The sequence below is a fragment of the Meleagris gallopavo genome, chromosome 7 (genome assembly GCF_000146605.3).
Source record: "Meleagris gallopavo isolate NT-WF06-2002-E0010 breed Aviagen turkey brand Nicholas breeding stock chromosome 7, Turkey_5.1, whole genome shotgun sequence".
NCBI classification, from domain to species: domain Eukaryota; kingdom Metazoa; phylum Chordata; class Aves; order Galliformes; family Phasianidae; genus Meleagris; species Meleagris gallopavo.
The window spans coordinates 25,311,488-25,324,769 of record NC_015017.2 but is presented as its reverse complement, the minus strand read 5'-3'; positions in this window follow the sequence as shown (position 1 = coordinate 25,324,769).

Genomic DNA, 13,282 nt, shown 5'->3' with positions numbered 1-13,282 from the left:
TAAAGTCAGTGGCAGAAGGGCAAAGAGAACTTGAACAAAACAAATCATGTGTGCCCTGTCCCTGGAGGTGCTCAGAGTCAGGTTGGATAGAATCTTGGGCAGCTTGATCTGGTGAGTGGGAACCCTGCTTGTGGCAGGGAGTGGAACTTGGAAGATCTTTATGGTCCCTTTCAGCCCAAGCCGTTTCTGTGATCCTATGTCAAGTGCTCTTGGCAAATAAGCACCTGCCTACTCAATAGATCTTCCCCTGGCCTCTTCAAAATCTTATCTGCTAATTTTCACTTGCTGTGAAAGCACTTAATGTGTTTTGGCTCTCTTATCCCTTCAAACTCATGGTAAGAGGAACTCTGTTAGCTATCACAAGTGGTGCTTTATATAAATGTATACAAATGTATACAAAATGTTTGTAAAGAAGATGGGTAGATGTGAAATTAGCACTTTTTCATAACAGCCTCTTGAAGACTTGAGGCTGGTGCGTGAAAATTCAGTGTGCCTGTAGTTTCCATCCTCTGTTCGATGTGAGAAGAGATAGCCCTACTGCTCCCTGACATCTGTTAGCATCCTGCGCTGTCCTGAGGCAATGGAGTATTGCTGAGTGTTGATATTTCCATTATTCCCTTCTCGCTTCCAAACCCCTTTGATCATTGGATCCACATGGTAGAATGCAAGTGGAATTAATATCACTTTGAGCCTTCAGGCTAGTTCAATTTAGCACGTCTCTTCCTTCATATGTATTTAATATAAGAGCCTCCTGTTGAACTGAAAACAAATACGCTGCATTTGTCTGCTTAATTCATTTTACAAGCTTCTAAGATTCAGTGCTGCTGTTACCCAGCTAACATATGTAAAAAAAAAAAATAAAAAATATCCTAGCAGAAGGGTAGATTCATTTTCCTGTGGCTTTATATGACACAGGAGCAAAGCAGTCATTTGCTGAATCAGACCAGTAGATTTTCAGCTGAAAGACAATTACTGTGACTAGAGCAGCAAGAATATCTGCAGCTTCACACATACAGACTCAGCATGGATCTGTTTTACCCTGTTTCTTCTTGATGTGGGTTTGCATTAAGCTTGGATTTCAAATGCAGACAAAGGCCACTTCTGGAAGGAAAAGCTTGCTGTGACTAGGGATGGCAATGGTAACTGAGATGTTTGTCAGCCTCAGGAAATTAGTTTAAGTTTTAGACTTACAAGAAACACTTCCAAATGGGGCAATTTTATTCTTAATTCAAGTTTGTTCTAATAATTTCTAATTGTGATATCAAAAACCTGTGGAAATTGTTTAACCACAAGTGTTTTGCCAGATCTCTTTCCGTACATAGCACCAATAAACCCAGAACAGTGTCTGATTTTCAGGCAAAGGAGCCTCTTTGTAGAAAACAGTTAATAATTGTTACAGATATTTCATGGGCTGAGGTAACAGTGCTGGGAAAAGCTGCTCTTGTCTGTTAGTCTGTTATGCTAACAAATCAATTCTTGTTTGGAATTCTACTGCATTTTCTCATTTGTACTTGCTGTTATTCCCTAGCAAAAACTTTAAAATAGAAAACTGAGCAGCAGTGAATCTTCTGAATGTTCTTTTTTTTTCCCTCCATTCCTCAACAAGGGAATTTGTTTTGGCTTTGTGTTCACGATGGTATGAGTGTATTAAAATTGCTGATGACCTGCTGGTTATAGTGTAATGTTATCTTCTAGGGTCCTGGAAAAGCCTCATTGTCACTTGTTACATGAATTATTCTGATTTTTATTTTTTGCTGTAGAACCAAACATAAGCAGAAATGCTAGCTCTGATCACTTGGATTGAAATACCATTAAAAAAAATCCTGCTCTTGATTTTGATCTTTAAGTTAATGACAAAACACAAAGCTGCAACGGGCACCTTGTGACGACCTACCTAATTTCTGTAACCTTTTATGTACATCCTTGTACAATCTTATCCTTACATACAATATTTTATAGACATCCTCTATTTCTGAATGCCTACATATAAACTGTTGTCACTCCTGGTCATACAAAGTTAACACGAATGGCACATATGGTGCAAATAATAAAGTTGATTAGAAACTAAAGACTCAAGCCCTACTGTTTTGCTGCAGGGCTTTGATCCAGAGTTTTCAAATGCATTTAAAAATAAAAGGTCATAACCATCTCAAATGTAAGTAGCATTTTTGCACTAATCAGGGGATGTATTAAGAGAATGGCAGAGAAGAAAATCACAATCTGAGAGGGAATCAGGATCAGAAACACAATCTGGCAGCTTGGACCCCGTCCTCTATTCATATTACTCCAACTTCTGTGGAATTTACTCTATTAAGGATTATCTATTAAAGCAAATGAAAAAGATGCTTCAAAATTATCTCTACTATTTGAAAACAGGACTGTGCTATTTAACCTGAAGAAAACTCTTGCTAGCTGCTCTGTCTGCCGTTTCAGATAACTTAGCTCTTCTAAATAAGAGGCTGTTGCCCCAGAGGCAGAAATCCTTTGTCCTGTGCCCTATCAAGGCAGATTCTGGGAAGCTGCTTTTTCCTTCCAGATAAGAAATAGAATAAATAATGCTAGGTCAACTGTGATTGCAGATCTCACAGAACAGTAGCACGTAGTTTATGATTAATGGGTTTACACTGAGCTGCCAAAACTCTTACAGAAGGTTGTTCTACCAGATCCCTAGTCAATGTATGCTGATTCACTTCTGTGACACTGTGAAAATAAACTAGCTATAAAGTTATATTCATACCTTAAGAGATTCTTCTACCTTATGAAAACATGATAATAGCAATTAAAAAAACAAACAAACAAAAAAAACAAAAAAAACCCCACAACAACCCAACAATATTTACCTGTGCTTACCCACTCTCCGTACTTTACCTTCAATTTTAAATATGCTAGTGCATATTTAAACTGCAAGCTCAGCATTTTGGTCATGAGTAGTGGTATCTGTAGGATATATCTCTGTACTGATAAAACAAAGCCTCCCAAACAAACAAGCAAACAATCCTCCCTCACCACACCCTCAAAAAAGGAACTCAAATAATGTTAAAAAAAAAAAAAACTAACCCCAAAAACCAAACAAAACATCTCCTTCATAACGCAGGAGATAGATTTTTCAACGAAGTCCAATAGACTCAATTCTGTTATAAGGTGGTGCTACACAAAAAGATCTTCTTGTGTTGCAGACTCTGGAGGTAGTAATTAAGATTGAGATATGCTGAGACTTGTCAAAATATTGTCCTGTTTATCTGGAGTTTAGTGATGCATGTATCTAGTCTGTATATTCATCTGGTCTTTTCAATTACCTTATCTTTATCTCTTCTTCACAGTTAGATTCTTCAGAAACTATACTTGATACTAAAAATAAATTAATTCCTCCTTCTGACTACTTTAATTCATTTTTTTTCCCCTAGAAACAATTGAGTCCTTAGGAGTTTGATTTCTTTAAGTGTTTGTGCTTACAAAGTTCTTCCAGCAATCAATCACTTTGCATGTGATTTTGGAGGTATCCTTTAGAACTCAAGCCTAAGCATTCCAAGATCAGCGGACACGGATATGTATCACATGAGGTGCAAATATTCCAGGCATTTCCTCAGCAAGACCAATGAACTTTATGTTCATTGGTTTATGTACCTTTGCAGTTTTCAGTGCTCTGATTTCTACTCTCTGTTTACTGGTTCTGGTTATGAATTTCCTTTTAACTGTTTTGTATTAGAAATGACTGCCTGACTTTTAAAAACTTCCAAAGAAAATGAAATAATCTTGTACAACTGATAAAACTGTTATTTCATAGAATTGTGCCTATACTTCATCTTCCCAGTAGGTCCACTGGAATAAGCAGTTTTCTGTCCTTTCCTCATTTAGTGCTGGTTTCTAGACTGGAGGGGGTTTCTGAAAGGGGATTTCTGTGTTTTGTGAGAACTCTGATTCCAATGTGATGCTGTCTGTGATGGTTTCTTAGGGCAATTTTCTGGTTGTTCCTGATACAGGAAAACAGTCTGTGTTTATGGGGAAAAGCAGTGTGGGTTTTATTGATAGTTTCTTAGTCATCTTTCAAAGAATTTTCTAAATCTTGGGAACTTTTATAAACCCATTAGTACTAATCAAAGCTCACATTTCCCTCTCCTTTTTATTTTGTTATTTCCAGGTTAATGAAGAACTTCTTGTTCCCAGATACCTAAAGCTGAGGCATACAGTTATTTTCAAGATGTCCTTATTTTGCAGGCTTAGTCATTTTTTAATTGATAAATGATCCTCTAAGGCACATCTGGTTTAGAGCTTCTCTGTGAAGTTTAAAAGCACGTCCAGTTCTAAAACGCTCTTTGGAAACTGCAGTGCCCATAAGGAAGAGCTTGCCTTGGGCCGGGCCCCCTTCAGATGCCATGAGGACGCTGGCACCCTTTTTACTGACTTAGCTGAAACTGAAGTGAGACAATATTGTTTTGTCTATTACTCACCCGGATAAACTACTTCTGGAATGATGTGTGACCAGGAACAGAACACAAACTGGCTCAGTTCTGCCTTCTGGTCTCCTTTGCTGATATTGATTGTCAGAATTAACCTGATGAAGAGAGATCAAATCTCCATCTTGGTTAGGGCTTCGATGTGCTACTTTATTATGTGTATCTCAATGTGGTGGTTAGGAAGCTACTTTAAGGGAAACAAAGGGATGTTTCTCTTAATCTATTTTTAAAGAAGAAATCCCTTCAGGAAAAGGGAATTGAAAGTGGTAGAGAAATCTTGAATTTTTTTGTACATACAGGATATATACCAAAAAGATCATGTAGTAAGTATCAGTGACTTTTGAAAACTGTTCATTTTTCACGTCATCTTTGAAAAATCTGCTTAAATGCTATATCTTTAAAAAGCGAGAATGCGTTTCTCTGTTACTAATATCAATATTTCACAGTTTTATTCACATCTGTGTAAACACTTGGATAGCTGGCATCTTTCTGATCTGCTTGCTTTCAGTATGGACTTTCAGAGTAGTTGTTGGCATATTACATAAAGGAAAATTGCCCTAGACTGGCAACTAGACAAAATATGTGAGTAACTTCTGTGGATGGGAGGAGCATGGAATAGAAAACAGTTTGCAACATCAAAGCTTAAAAAGAAATAAGGGGAAAGAATGATTCTTCAACAACCTGACTTTGTGCATGAAAGTCTGTCAAAATAAGTTTGTATGAATCTCAGTCACTCTTGGATTATTTGTCTGTTCTTAGGAGGGGAAAGAGAATCTAAGAAGGTGTCATGAAATTCAACAATAGAACATTATTAACTCTCAGCCATACTGCCTGTTTAGTTGAAAATTGATAGGCCTTTAGCAATCCTCATCATATATTCTTTTTTCTTCTTCTCTGTGACTGGACTCTTCTCCCAACCCAGCTTCCCTGCATCCTTAGACTTGTCTCCTGTGATTTTTTTTCCATTTTATTCCTGTGTTTATTTTGTTTTTATTTTCTTAAATTTCAGATCTTCCATTTCTTCACAGTTCTCTCCTTGCCAGATATAATTTTTTGCCTGGCAGTGGCACAAAACAATATTTACCTTCCATCATTCACTGCCAGTAGGTCAGTTACTCCCAGTATGATAGACCAGCTGATGTGACAGATGGAAACAAGCATCTGTTGAATATCTTCACCAGAACATTGTAGTGTTAAACCTTGTTTAGGCCTTTTAGAGGGAATAGGACAACCTGTGCATTGTAACCATGATTTAAAAGATTTTAAAAGAAAGATTTTATTATTCATTCCACTTCTTTTTCCTTCTGATAGAGTAAAATTTGATATATTCATTGAGCTCTTCTGTTCATAGCAGCCCCACAGAATTGTGAAGGGGCTTCAAACCACTGTTTCACATATGAATCTTCTTCCATGGATGATTTTAAGATGATAAATTCAAGAGTGTGCACTGTGTGCGTTTGTGGAATCCAAGCTGAATAAATCTGTTGTAATTCATGTAACATTTTGTACCTGACAAGCTTACAAATAGAAATAAGTGACCCAAATATGTAAAAAGAGCTTTTTTAAGTAGTAAGGTGTTTGAATGTAATGAATCAAACTTCTTTATATTTCAAATAGGAAGTATCTTTAAAGGCACCAATATCTTTGCCTGCATATCTGACTCTGCATCCTCAAAAAAAAAAAAAAAAAAGCTGCATTTGCTTGTTATCAGAACTGGACATTTAGCTGAGATTTGCAAACTGTCGTTTAAGTAAGATTAAATCAAATTCCTTCTGTCTGCCTTCTTGTAAGCCTTGCAATGTTAATGATTTATGTGTCGGTACTGTTGTGGTTTTCATAAGCTGATTTTTTCAAGTTGTCTTGCTAGCCTAGACCCAGCGTGTGAAAGTCTTATGTTATATTCCAATTTTAATATCAATTGTCAGCTGAATCATAGAGTCATGGGATTGGAAGGGACTTTAGAAGTCCATTTAGTCTTTCCCATGTCCAAGGCCAAATCAACTGTGTATGCTGTTCTCATCATATATTTGTATGGCTTCCAGAAGTGAAGACTTCACAGACTCTTTGAGCAATCTTTTTCAGGTCTTTTTCAATTCTTACTTAAACTTCTTGCTTAACGTCTAAATTAAATCTCTCCTGGTGTAATTAACAGCTTATGACTTCTCATCATATTTCCCATTTTCCACTGAGAATTTATTTTTCTTCATTTTCTTTGCTGAAAGCTGTTAAGTGTTTTGATACAGTTGCCACTTTAACTTTTCTACTTAGTGGGATTCATTTTGAGGGATTTCTCCATGCAGGAATTTATACAAATTTTTGTTTGCTCTTTTCAAAACTTCCTTATCTGGTTCAGGCTTTGACTTCAGCATACAGTGCTGGATGTGAAACCTTAGCTCTTAGAAGAGTGGCTTTGGTGTTATGAGCTGGTCTTGTTTGGTTATATTATTTCTAAAATGTTTTTGACAGAAGTAAATGAGAAAAGAAAGAATGTGTTTAGGGGTTCACATTTCATCATCTAAAGACTGCTTTCTGTTTTTCATAATCTCTGGTACAGCTTTCTTTGGAAGGCACTCTCTAAGCTTCCACTCCTTTTCTTTCTATGGATAGAGATAGGGAAAAGATCACTGGAATCTGTCCTGTGCCTGATAGTTAATGTGGGGATGAAGATGATGTGGACCTACCAGACGTTCATTTTCTCTAGTACATCACTGTATCTTTAAGTTGTGTGAGCTATCAAACACGTAGAAGTATTTCTCTGCAGTCTGAAGTGCACTTATCAGTCCTGTAACTGGCTGACTTTCTGGAGCATTTTGCAGCAGTAAGTTCTGTGTGAAACTTAGATTATTTTATGAAATAAAGCCAACTATCTCTTTGCTAATTTAAAAAAAAAAAAAAAGCCTTTATATAACCCACCTCATGTCTTGGTTTTAATTTTTTCAGCAAGGCAGTTTTTATTTGCTTTGCAGTGCCAAATATATTGTCAAGGTCTGATGTGTAAAAAATGATTGTTGGAGAATGCTGGCAGTTTCCAGAAAAAAATAAACTTGTGGGAGATATGGGCCAGGTTTTATGCTGACAATTAATGGGACTTCATAGAAGGTAGAACAGAGTCTGGCTTCGTGCAGAGTATCTCAGCATGAAGAACCAGTGGCTCTTTCAAACAGAGAAACTAATTCCTTTAGTATTAAGTATTTGCAGCATAATTTGAAGCTTAGTGCTGTTTATTCACAGCCCAGTCTATGTTTGGCTGAAATCAACAGATTTTTTCCAATGCTACCCTGGCGTTCGCACACCTCAGCCAGTAGAGTGCACGTGTTCATTTTCCCAAACGGTGTAGAATTTGGCAGACTTGGGTCTCCTCTTTTCTCCTCTTTCTCCTCTTTCTCCTCTTTCTCCTCTTTCTCCTCTTTCTCCTCTTTCTCCTCTTTCTCCTTTTAAGTTCTGAGTATATCTGAAACTAAATCAAAAAGCAAAATGTAGAGGCTAAACATTCTGTGTTCTATGAACCGCAAATCTACCATGACTCACCTTTCATGCAACTTTATGACCCTACTAGCTTGGAAATGGACAACAGCCATTTACCACCTGCAGCAATCACCATATAAGAAACTTAATGTTATAGTTACTCTTTAAAATGTGCCGCCTAAAAGAAGTTAGTTTAAAAAAAAACAAAAAACACCAAAAAACTCCACTACAAACTGCTGATTTAGTGTAATGTTCTACCACCATTAAGAAGTTGCAGAAGCATGACTTTTTTCTATAAATCTTCTTTTAACTTAATCAGGAGAAAGGAATCTTAGCTTCCTTTATGTTGCATATCTTGAAATGTTGCTGAAAGTACCTCAAAATATTTGCTTCCCAAATTCTGACCCACTGCTGTTATATTATTAGGCAAGTCAATAACCTCTTGACTTCTGTCTTTTTTTTCCTCTAACTAGCTGCTATTCAGGCCCTAAAGAACTTGCTCCATGCTAACTTTATCTGAAATTAAACTTGTTAGCTTTCCTGGAAACCTTGCTGAACTGCTCACTCAAATAAATAGGAAAATTCCTATTTCCAAAATACCTTCCAAAATAAATAGGAAGTCTTTTTCATTCTTAAGAAAAGAATGTTTTATGTATTCAGTTCTTCAAGTCTGAACATCTTTACTTTTTTTACCACTATAGTTTTTAATTCTTTGTGGGTACCTTTGTAGACATATTAAGTCATTCTTCTAGGCAAGCAGTGGAGAGAGTTTTTGTTCTCTTTAGGGTGTCATAGACTATTTGAAACATACTGCTGACTCTCAACTCGGCTGTTTGTAAAAATGCCTCCATAAAACTGTAATATTTGCTGTGGTTCCCCTTACGTCCCAGGACCTTTAGTGCCAGTCCCTGTCCTGGTGCATTACTCTACTCTTTGGACCCCTTGCCCGCTCCACTTTCAAGTGAGGTTGTTTCTCATTTGCCGTTGTCTCCTCTCAGGTTTGTCTTTGTGGGTAGATGGGCAAGAAGGAGTTACCTCTCTGCATGACAAACTGGCTTTAGTCCCAGCTCTGAAATGGCTACAGTTGTTTCAAGTTTTCAGAAAGTGATGACATTCTGCAGGTGTATATAATGAACTTGGGAGTGAGTTGACTTTTCTCCCTGAAAGGCCAACTCGTATAGTAGGCCAGCAATTGTGGAGTAGAGACTAAACATCTGAAGAACAGCTTGAAGACTGAAGACAAAATGTTCTTAAACAGACTCTCAATGGATTCACAAGCTCTACGCTACTTGAAGAGTGAAAGGAGATTTTTCTTAAATTCTAAGTAGAGTGCCATGTTCCCCAGAGAGGACGATCTCAGTTTTGCCCTTACCTCTGCCCTGAAGGTGTGGTCATTAGAGGTACACTGAGGATTCATGGACTGCCAGTCTGACCAGTGGTCTCTTTTGTTACAAGTGGATGAAAATGTCACCAGCAGTCAATGATGAAATTTAAATTTGCTGTTTTACTTAACCTTCCCAAGACTAAGATGTTTGGGTTTGGTAAATACTGAGTATTAAAAATGATCCAGTAGAACTTTATTTTGACCTGCTGCTTAGTGCACTGAAAACCTTTCTTTATGTCTTACCTTTTTTTTTCCTTTTCTTTTAATGTTGTTCATAAACTACAACTGTAGCGGGTTTTGAAGTCGGATTGAATTACCTTCTCCAACGTGTTTCTGTAAGAAACCTTTATGGAATCAGCAAAAACAAGCCCAGCTTGCATCCCGTTTGCCATCTGTGTTTCCCTCTGGCTTCAATTTTCTGCTATAAAATAATTCTTAGATATGGATGCTGTACTGAACCTGCCTGATGTATGTCATATTTAGTTACTCATATTTTTTCCAAGATAACAGCTGCAAAGAAATCGTGTTTCTTGTTTTACTGCTCCGTAATCTGATGTTTCAAATTAAACATGCAAGGTTTTTGAGTCTTAAAATGTATTGCATTCTTCTAAATTGCATGTCCAACTACTTTGTAATGGACATCTTTTTTTCCTTAAATTTTAATACTCGGTGGTTACGGAATAATTGAATAATGTAGCGTATCTGTTTATAATCAAGATAAATATATGCTAGTAAAGGAATTAATCTATTTCCCTCTTCACATGGTTTTCTGTAGAATTCTTCGTTCCTGAAATACTCTCTGCAGCTACTTTAATATATCAATAAACCATTAAGGTGTGATTGTGCAAAAGCAGATACCATGGCTCTTGTTAGATATGGTCTGTTGCAGCAACATGATCACTGAGAGTAGGTGAGGTTGGGTTATCTGTATCTCAATGGGCCTGGGATGTTTCAGTACCCTAAATGGCACTGTTAATTGAGGAAAACTGGGGAATGGTTACAACTGGCATTGTCTGCAAGAAATGCACATCCTTGCTAGCAATTTCTCTGCTAAGCAGTGCAAGCTGAAGGTTAGGGGAGGGCATGATTTTTCTTCTTCGTTGATAAAAACACGCAAGTGTTTTCTTTTTTCTCACATGGCATATATAAATAAAGGTGGTTGACAATCATAATTCTCATGCTCTAATAAACCTATATGCAAGTAAATATCAATATTGTATTGAATTATTCTCTTACACAGAGAAATGAAATTCTTCACTCATGGTAATCCTACCATGGGAAACATTTCAGTGTACAGCCCATGCCACAACTGGCATGCAAATAAAAAACTCTAAATTTATTGATTAGACAGGTCTAATTTTAACTCTGATCTTGTAAAAGTAGTTCAGTGCTTTGTGTCATATAAACCATTACTGTTTCTGAAATGCAATGTAGGGACTGCAATAGTATTTTGTTAAAATGAACACCTTTAACAGTTTGAGCCTGCTCTGTCGTTTTTCCCATGTGCAAGCAAGAGTCTTGCTTGATGCAAAAGCTCATTGCTGATGTGCTGAGTGTGAAATTCAAGATACTGTAATAATAGGATCTGAAGAACTTGCTTACTTCTGGGGAAGTCTTTCACATAATGGTCCCAAATTAAATTGTAATTTAGCACAGAATTTTCTTGCTGTCACTTCAGATAGTCAAAGCTTTTGCACAAATCACAAGTTGGCCTGTAATTCCCAGGAATTGTGCAGGACAGTTATGTAAATGCTCTTTGTGGGAACATACCCCAGGATTTTACATGCATGACGTTGCCTCAACTTAAGCTTGCAAAATTTTTGGATCACAGAGTAGCATGAGAAGATTTGGCATCTCATCTCATTCCTACTGATGTGTCTAATAGCTGCTATTAAATTTTATTGGAAAAATGTTGATTGGACGCTTAGGGGTCTGGGTTGAAAACACCTTGGATGTTTTTTGATGAAACGACTTTTCTAGAGGCTAGCTAGGTAGAGAATCAGTGAGAACAAGATGGTCATTGATGGATGAGGCAATGGAGGAAGGAACACTAGTCAAGTCAGATCTGATACAAGGACAGGCTGCCTACAGTGTGGCTACAGTTAGCAGGGTTGCAAGTTCTTTGCTTCCTGTTCCCACTTCAACCTCCTCTTCTCTGCTAAATCCACAAATGACTTTGTCACTTGAGTTGCTAATTCCCTGTGGTTTATCATTCTCCCTGCATGCTGTTTCTTTGGTACCGGTAGCTGACAAGAGGCAGGATGCTTCCTTGTGTGGTCTGGTAAGGTAAGAGTGAAAAGATAGTCACAAATGATATGGCTGCAATAAACCATTTCTGTAATTCTGTGGAGAGTGTGTTCAGATTTGTGTAAATGTATGGTAACCACATGTTAGTCCTTGTGGTAAAGAAAGAAGCTGTAGCAGAGGAAAAGAGGTGTGTGAAAAGAGGAAGCTGTCAAGTCAGTTCTGAAATATTGAATGTTTTGAAGCATAATGGATGGCATTTAGTCCCTAGAAAAACTGTTAACTTCAGTGATCTATGTATGGGAATCAAATTTACCTAGTGTTTCAAAATGCATACTTTTTTTTGGAAAAACCACTACACTGGAGAGGGAAAAAGAAGCGTGCTATCCATGTTTCTGGAATTTCATAGCGTTTTTCTGCCTTTTTTAAATCTATACTGTCTATATGGTCCTGTGACTGTAGCCTAACTCCCATCCTCTATTGTAGTTATACTACAGCACTTCTCTGTGGTAAGGAAGTACAATAATCTCCACTTCACCAATAGGGAACCGTGGCAAAAGAGAAGCTTAATGACTTGCCTGAGGTCATGCAGGCAGCCCCATCAGCGAGCAGGGAATTCAGCCAGGATCCCAAATAGCAGACAAATGCTCCAGCCTCTTGACTGGCCTTTTGCTCCTGTATTTAGAGAGCTCAAAAGATTCTGTCCAGATTTCAGAGATGGTTCAGAGATTATTGAGGGCAGGCTGGCTAAAATAACAGAATATCTGGACCGAGTAAAAATGAGCTACTTAGGTGGAGAGTTGCAATATCAGGAAGACTCAAAGCTCTGCTTTTCTCTCACTTGTGTGCACTCACTCTCTCTTACACACATGCCCTCTCTGAAGCTCATTTTTTTTCTGTGTCAGAGGAAGAACACGTTAAAAGGAAATCAGTATAATTAAATGATTATGAAGGAAGCTGATGGTAAGTGTTTACTTATATAAAAGAAGTGGATGAGAAAAAAGATGAGATGGAATTCTCAGAGTTTGTTTTGGGTTTTATTTTTTGATCTGAGTGACAAATGTGTACTGAGTGACAAATTTGTTCCCCGTAAAAAATGCTTGAAACACGTTAGTCTGCTTTGGTATTACAAAGATTAGAGGGCACACTGTGAGAATTTGTATGGATTTATGTGCTTTTTAGAAAGGATTAAGAATAAAAAACATCCAGATTAGAAATGCTGTCTAACCACATCACTGCCCACCCAGCCAACACTTGCATGAAAGTTTTCTTTTATGTTTAATGCCACAATGTTTTTATTGCAACTTCTGTTACACTTGGTTTTGTTTTAAGACCATAGTCTAGGTGTGCACAGCATGTGAAATGAAATGTTATGAAACATCTTTGAAATCTTATTCAGCAGCAAACTGAAAAAAACACTTTATGGATAAGATCATTCTAGAAAACTCCTTATATTAAAAAAAATAAAATAAAAATAAAAAGATGTGTCAGATGTGTTCCATAGCTTTTAAGTGTCTGCATTTTTTCCTGTCTATTGAATTTAAGCTGGAATAAGATTTGTTCTTCAGAACGCTGTTTTCTTAAAGTATTTGGATATGCTAGTTCTATATTAACACCAGGCTGCACATGCATTTATTTATCTCTTTGGGAAAATAATTGTAAAACATCCTCTAAACTGAAAAAAGACTTCCTAATTATTTAGTAGAAGCATCTTCATCATAGACAGCTAATTAGA